The following is an 8,555-nucleotide window of genomic DNA, read 5'->3' as shown; positions in this document are numbered from 1 at the left end:
GTAAAACATTATTGTTTGTTGAATGATTTTACAATGTGGTGGTTTCTGAACCAGAATTAAGTTCCATGTTAATGATGAGCCCTACTTTTTCAATTTTTTTTCTTTTATTAGCGAAGTCGTGGGTTTACAGAACAATGATGCATACCATATAGGATTTGTGTGTATGACCTTGTTATTAACACCTAGCACTATTGTGATGCATTTTTTGCAACTGAGGAAAGAAAAATATGGAATGTCTCATGAATTTGCATGTCATCCTAGCACAGGGACCATGCTAATCTCTGTATCCTTCCAATTTTAGTACATGCTGTTCTAGTTTGCTGGCTGCTGGAGTGCAACAAACGAGAGATGGATTGGCTTTTAATAAAAGGGGATTTATTTTGTTGGTTCTTCAGAGGAAAGGCAGCTAACTTTCCACTGAGGTTCTTTCTTATGTGGAAGGCACAGGATGGTCTCTGCTGGTCTTCTCTCCAGGCCCCTGGGTTCCAATAACTTTCCCCGGGGTGACTTCTTTCTGCATCTCCAAAGGCCTGAGCTGAGCTGCAAGTGCTGAGATGAGGCATGCTGAGCTGCTTAGGCTGTGCTACATTGTGCTTTCTCATTTAAGCCCCAGCCAATTAAGTCAAATGTCACTCATTGCAGCAGACACGCCTCCTAGCTGAGTGCAGATGTAATTGGCAACAGATGAGGTTCACGTACCCTTGGTTTATGTCCGCAGCAACAAGATTAGATATGCTCACCTGGCCAAGTTGACAACTGAATCTAACTAACACACATGCATTGTAGAAACAAGCATTATCTGTTACTTTTAAAAGTCAGTCTTCTTCCAGAGTCACATAAGTATTTGATTATATGAGCTATAGATGTACCATTTCCCTATGTATATCCAATCTCTCCTGCCTTCCTAACATAATCCTTTTTCTTTCCAGATATTCATCCATCCCCCCACAGCTCATATGACTCAAGTGAAATGGTCACATTTGCAGCTTCAAAGCTATATATCGTTACTCTAGTAGGCCTATGGTTGAAAATTCACCCTCTTTTCCAATGAATAATTCAAGAACTCATATCAGACCTTAAGCACTAGGAATTTTGAAGGGACAAATTATCAGTGCAGGGATTCAGCATAACAGAGATTAGAAGAAAGAATGGTTTTCCTCATTGTTAAGAGAGAAAATTTTTTTCTTATGAGCAAGGACTCATGCTGCCACAGTTGCTGCAGGCAGTCATCTTGCTACTGTGGAAAAAGAAATTTTAATAATAAAATTGACACAGAGAAGAGGGCAGAGCATAGGTGACAGAAAAGAGACAGAGCTGGATCCATGAATATACCATACCTAGAGCCCAGCCTACCTTTGGAGTTATGTGAGAAAACGTATTTCTTTGTTTTTAAAGCCTGTTTGAATAGGGCTTTCTATTAGTCGCAGCAAAAGAACAGAATACTATTCTAATGTTCAACTCCCCTCTTTAAAAAAATCATTTGTATCTGTTGGGTTTTTGGTAATTCAAGATAATCATTCATAGTGCATCTAGCCATTCTCTCTTTTCTGTATTCTCTCTTGCTGTATCTTAAGTTTTTTCTGTCCATTTATTTTTTTCTTATCCAGGAGCCTGTTGACAATTGTACTTAGGGTCTCAACTTTCCCAAGTTACTTACCAAGATGCCATTTAAAATAAGTAAATTTCCTCTCTCAGTTTTTAAGACTTCAGCATTTGCACATTTCCTTTATCTTTCCATCCATCTCTGAGGATGTGAGAGATTGTAGGATAGCGTAGTGGTTAAGAGCTCAGATTTGGAAATCTGCAGTTAATCTTTCTCAAATGTTGGCCTCGCTACCTAGCTACCTTGGGCAAGTTAATTAATCTTCTTAAACTTCAGTTTCATCATCTAGAACAGAGCTAGGCAAAGAGTGTCCCACAGGTCAAATCTAGCCTGATGCTCTCTGTAGATAAGTTTTATGAGAACACAGACACACTGGTTTGGTTATGTATTGGGCCACACTGGCAGAGTTGAGTACTAAGGCAGAGACGTATACCACCAGCAAATCCTAAAATATTCACTCAGGTTCTTTGCTACGAGAAGGTGCTGACTCCTGATGGAGAAAATAGGAATCCTGAAAGCTCAGAGAGTTGTTGCGAAGCTTTAATGAGCTAATTCACACAACATCATCATCAGGGCAGCAGGTGTATATAAACATACACTAGCTGTTAGCTGTCGTTATTGCTATTGTTAATAATAGTAATGCTCAGAAAACGGTCAGTGTCTGTAGATCAAAAGTGATTTGTACCAATAACCTCATCATTTTTTGCGGTTAAGGGAAATGACTGTCATGAGTACGTATAATATAGTTTCACTGAACAATATTTATTAGTAAGGTGGAGGAAACAATATTTATTTCTGAAGTCAGCCCCCCAGGTGAGGTATAAATATAATTACAAGGCTGCATAAGTATATTTATTCCATGCCAGTGAAACTGCGATAATTTAAATCTTATTTTTCATTCAGAAGAAATAAATGTTATTTGAAAAAATAATTCCTTGCTATTGTTAATTCAACAATAACAATAGTATATGGTGCTGCATTGGAGGAGAGTTCATCACTAGTGTTTGGGCAGACAGTAGAACAATGAATCGAATCCCCATTTCCCCTAAGAGGTTTATTTGTCATGTCAAAGTTACTCTGGTCTGGTACAACACAGATGGTGCTGTGACAGTGCAAAATGATGAGTGCCACATTGTTCCTTCTAATGATCTTCTGCTCAATTCATCTTGTTTTGCTGGCTTGGATCTCTGCTACATGCCTGTTTTGAAAATAGGAGGAATCAAGCAGGGGAAGTCAAAAAAGACATTGAATACTTTTGTCATCTTTCTGATGGTAATGTGTGGGCCCAGAAAGTACTAAAAGATAATGTGGCAGAGAATACAAAATAAAAACTGAAACAGCTTTGCCACATAAAAGCAAAAATAACATGTACTTTTCTTAAAAAGGATGAAAAGTATCATAGTTTTATACAAAATAAATTCTGCTAAACTATTTTTTTTCCCATGACATGTTCTGTGTATGGTAGATAAAGGAAAACTGTTATTCATATAAAATGGGCACAAAAGTAGTTAAATTGTGATTCTCTTTATTAATTCACTGTTGAAAGGACGTAATTGTGGTCAGAGGATCAATGATAGGGTCAATAAAATACTGTAATAACACTAGGGAAAATAAGATAGTTCAGATAATGAGGAATATCAAATTAAGAGTGACATTAAAGTAACCCACTATTCAAATACACTTTGATTAAAATTGGAGTTGATAAGATAGGAATAAAATCAAATTATGTTCATATTTATACTTCCCTGAAGTTCATTTTATGACTTCCCAATTTTTTTATGCTTCTGCAATTTCTGCTTGTTTAGATGTTGAAGTAAATGCCAAATGCTAAGCCGTTCTCCAGCCTCTCAATCTTTCCTGAGAAATATCTTGGGAATAATGGTAACATGATTTACAACAATTTTCTCAAACTTTTGGAATCTACAAAAATCCCTTAAAGACATTCAGCATACATGTAAACCATTAATTTCAGGTTAATCAGTTTTCAAAAATTTAAGACTAATATTTGAAATTGGTAATTATACCAACTCCTTATTCTGAAGACAGATGATATTGTTTCTAATATTTCACCAAGGCATCCACAGTAAGCTTGAAAATACTTAGTTTGAACCATAGATTAGATTCCTCATCCAGCCAGCTTCTTACTCTGTTTTTAAAACTAATGAAGCAAAGCATAACTCATAATAAGGGCATTTTGAATGACTAATGGTTAAATGGTTCTGGATATTTGGATCAAACTTTCTTTTAAATCAATGAAGCTCCACCACTCAGAAACCAGATACATTGGTTCCTGGACAATTTTTATCACTTTCAGATCTGGAAAGTATTCCGTGGTAGCTTTTGGATGTTTATTTGTAGATGTGCCCAATGATTTTTTAAAAATATATTTCTTTCTCTAATGAATGAGAAAAATATTCAAAAGCTAGGAAAGAGTGAAACTGTCAGTGATCATATCATTTCCATAAGAGTATAGTCTTAAGAAATATTTTGCTTTGTTTTTGCCTTCAACAATAAAAAATCATCAAAAAATTTTTGATGTTGCAAGGATGGTATGCTGGTTTGGAGCTGTTATGAACCCCAGAAAAGGCCGTGTTCTCTTAATCCATCCCTGTGGGGGCAGACCTATTGTGGGTGGGACCTTTTGGTTAAATTAAGATGTGAGCCAGTCCATTCAAGGTGGATCTTAATCTTGTACTGGAGCTTTGTATGAGAGTACAGAGAGAGAAATGCCCAGAGATATTTGGAGAGAGAGCCACTGAAACCAGAACCCAGAGAGAAGGACCAGCAGACTTCACCATGTGCCTTCCCATGTAACAGAGGAAACCCAGATGCTGGCAGCCTTTTCTCAGAGAAGCTGTCTTCTTGATGCCTTAATTTGGACGTTTTCATGGCCTTGAACTGTAAATTTGTAAACTAATAAATTCCCATTGAAAAAGCCAACCCATTTCTGGTATATTGCATTTCGGCAGCTTTAGCAAACCCAAACAGATGGCTTTACACTCATCAAGGCTTTAAACATATCACTGAGATGTACCATTAAAGTAATCCATATGTCATCATTTAAGTGGTCATACTGGGCATTACTGGTGTCATGAAGTAGTGGTTTTCATCTCAATCACTTACTTTGATTTTGGTGAACAGCTTTTTCCTTATTGCCAGTGTACTTCCTTATTGCTAGTCATACGTTGACTGCCAATTTCTTCAGACAACATGCTGAAAGATATACATACTCAGTAGATGAAATGTCATAATGAAAGTTTTCACTCATTTTCTCAGCACTGAATCATAATTAGGAGGTGTATTGTTGACTACCAACTGGACTCCATTATATGGCAATGTGCTATATTGGCATTCAGGTAACAACTGTTTTTTGTTTAATTGTAGAGCAGTGAGTTTTTTTAGACACATAACTGCTACTCTGTTAAGATTAATCCCAATACATATATTCTAGTGTACATCATAAAAGGAAAATATTACCCTCTATAGCACATTTTTTTGGGTAATAAACCATACCAAAAGACATCAGGAATAGTTCCTTATACTGCACATAACAAAAAGCTTATTCATGCCTCACATATGCATAATCCTGTCTACTGCAAAATTAAATATGCATAGAATATTTTAGTATGGCCCTTTCACTTTATATGCTATGGATATGTGTGTACAGCATCTAAGCTGGGCTTTGAAAAGATTAGACAGCCACTTCTACGGGCTTCCCCTTTCAAGTCGTCTGAGCAAAGATGTTTTCAGAACAGACTCTGGACCTAGAAATGGAATGGTGTGTTGTGGAGCTAGAGGTCTCCTCTTAGCCCTGGACTGAATATGACTGAGAAATAAACTTGGCTCATATTTAATCAAATTTGCTTGTCTCTGTTCTAGTTTGCAAGCTGCCAAAATGTGATATACCAGAAATGGAACAGCTTTTAGAACGAGGAATTTATTAAGTTGCAGATTTACATGTTCTAAGGCTGTGAAAATGTCCAAATTAAAGCAAAGCTATAGAAATACCCAATCTAAGGCATCCAGGGAAAGATATCTTGGCTCAAGAAGGCCAGTGACGTTCAGGGTTTCTCTCTCAACTAGAAAGGCACATGATGAACATGGCGACATCTCCAAGCTTTCTCTCCAGGCTTCTTATTTCATGAAACTCCTCCGGGGGTGTTTTATTTTTTCATCTCCAAAGATCTCTGGCTGCATGGGTTCTAAAGGTTTTTCCAAAATGGTTCCCTCTTCAACGACTCCAGTAAGCAACCCCACCTTGAATGAATGGGTCACTTCTCCATGGAAATAATAAATGTGATTTCACCCAGCAATACTTAATGAGGATTAAAGGGCATGGTTCTTCGGGGGTATACAACAGATTGAAACCTGCACATTCTACCCTTTGGATCCCCCAAAGACATGTTCTTTACAAATGCAAAATATATTTATTCCATAATAATATCAGAAAACCTTAAACCATTTCAGTAACAATACAAATACAGTATAAAGTCAGAAACAGTACAAAATCTCATCAAAGTCAGCTACAGGCATGGTCTGTCCTAAGGCAAAATACTCTTCTGGCTCTGGACTTGTAAAACTCAGACTAAATTATCTGCTGCCAACACACAAAGGTGGAACAGTCTAGGATGCATCTTCTAATTTCCATAAGGGGAAATTGGAAGGAACACAGGGGTCACCATACCCAAGTAGTTTTGAAAACCTGCAAGGCAAAGTCCATTCCATTTCTAAGTCAGAGAGTCATTTATCTTTGGGGCTTTAGAAAGCGGTAGTCCCACCAATTCTAAGGATGTATGCAGTGGCTCGCCTCTTTCTGAATGCAACCTTGGGGGACATTGGGAGACCATTTTTTTCTCAGCTCCATGGTCTTCAAGCACTGGGGCTGCACCCAGTCTCTCTGCCAACTCTGGAGCACATGCTCAGCCCCTCCAGGTGGTGGCAGCCAGGGTGTCCCCAATCCCCAAGGAATGTGCTCTACCCTTTCAAGGCCTGAGGCAGCACAACTCTTCCACTGCAAGGAGGTGGATGGTCCACCCTCTGCCTTCAGGCAAAACTCACCCTTTCCAACTGCTTGGATAGGTCTGCTCATCTGGTCTGAGGTTTCTTAATTTCAGACCTTAGTCTCCATTGTTCTGCTTCTGAAGACATGTTACCTTCACTTTTTCCCTTTGCTGAGACTTTCAGTCCAGACTGACAAAGTGGTTATGTTTTTACAGATCCTGCAACACTCTTGTTTGCTTTCTATGTAATAATATATTTGGATCATGCCCATTATACAAAAGGAACTTCTACAAGTCCTTCCTGGACAACTCCATCACCAATCCTGGCTTTTTCTGAAATGGCTGACTGGTTCCATGTTTAGTTAAACACTCATATTGGGTGCTATTCTCTGGCATCTCCATTTCTGGAAGCTCAGAATTTTTCAGATCATCAATTTCTGGGTTCTTTATACCCAAGAGTTCAGTTCTCAGCTTACCTCTTTTCTATTGCATTTTGCTATGAGCTGCAAGGAGAAACCAGGCTGCACTTTCCATATTTAATTTGGAAATCTCTTCTGCTAAATATCCAAGTTCATGGATTTTAAAATCTTCCTTCTGTCCAAAGCCAGCAGTCCTTTACAATAAATGTTCTGCTACTTTAAAACAAAGGTCATCTTCCTTCCACTTTGCAATACCCATGCCCTTATTTCTGTCTAAGTCCTTATCAGAACTGTCATTAGAGTTCACATTTCTACCAAGAGTGCTTTCAAAGCATTCTATGCCTTCTTTATTAAGCTTTTCACAACTCTTCCATAATCTCCCCCTTATCCATTTAAAAAGTTTTCCCAACACTTTTGGTATTTGCAAACTGCAGCAGCACCCACTTCTCCAGTACCAAAATCTGTTCTGGTTTGCAAGCTGTCAGAATGCAATATACCAGAAACAGAATGGCTTTTATGACTTTTTCTTTTTTCGTGTGTGCAGGCACCGGGAATTGGACCTATGTCTCCAGCATGGCAAGCGAAAACTCTGCCTGCTGAGCCACTGTGGTCCACCTTTTTGCATTGATTTTTTTTTCAGAATGGCTTTTAAAAAGGGGAATCTATTAAGCTGCAGGTTTACTTGTTCTAAGGTTGTGAAGATGTCCAAATTAAAGCAAGGCTTTTGAAATGTCCAATCTAAGACATCAGGGAAAGATAACCTGGGTCAAGAAGGCTGATAAAGTTCAGGGTTTCTCTCTCAACTTGAAAGGCGCATGGTGATGACTGCTAGCATTCTCTCCAGGCTTCTTATTTCATGAAGCTCCCTCAGGGATGTTTTCTTTCTTCATCTCCAAAGGTCTCTGGTTGTATGTGGGCTCTCAAGCTTTTTCCCCTTTAAGAGCTCCAGTAAGCAACTCCACTTTGAATGGGTAAAGATACATCTCCATGGAACCCATCTAATCAAAAGTAACCACCTATAATTGGGTTGGTCACATCTCCATGGAAACAATAAAAAAGATTCCACCCAGCAATACTGATAAGTATTAAAACACATGGCTTCTCTGGGGGTACAGAACAGGTACAAACTGGTACACTCTCTTACAGTAGCTTAGCTGTGCTCTAATTAACATAAAGAGTAAACCTCATAGTTGGAAAAAATACAGAAATGAAAATGATCTGGCTCTTTCTAAATCCATAATCATTAGAGAAATTTTCTTGATATCTCTGAGCCACATCTTCTTAATCTGTAAAATATGGATGTTAGCATCTACTTCATGTGGCTGTTGTGATGATTAAATGATACAAAATAAATTAAGCAATTTAGCATGCTTTCTAGCACTCTGAATAAATACTCAGCAACTTTTTTTTTTTTTTTACATGGGCCAGCATAGCAGGCGAGAACTCTGACACTGAGCCACTATTGCCCACCCATTATACTCAACAAATTTTAACTGTTGTTATTGAATTTACTATTTTGGGACTTTGGAACAT

General features: G+C 38.1%; 1 pseudogene; it reads right to left on the bottom strand.

Annotated features, from left to right (window-relative positions):
• Nucleotides 1-221: 221 nt before the first annotated feature.
• Nucleotides 222-321, bottom strand: LOC143648977 (U6 spliceosomal RNA; annotated as a pseudogene).
• Nucleotides 322-8,555: the final 8,234 nt, after the last annotated feature.

The sequence above is a fragment of the Tamandua tetradactyla genome, chromosome 10 (assembly GCF_023851605.1).
Source record: "Tamandua tetradactyla isolate mTamTet1 chromosome 10, mTamTet1.pri, whole genome shotgun sequence".
Lineage (NCBI taxonomy): Eukaryota > Metazoa > Chordata > Mammalia > Pilosa > Myrmecophagidae > Tamandua > Tamandua tetradactyla.
Note: the sequence above shows the minus strand (reverse complement) of the source record. Positions and strands in the feature narration are given on the sequence as shown.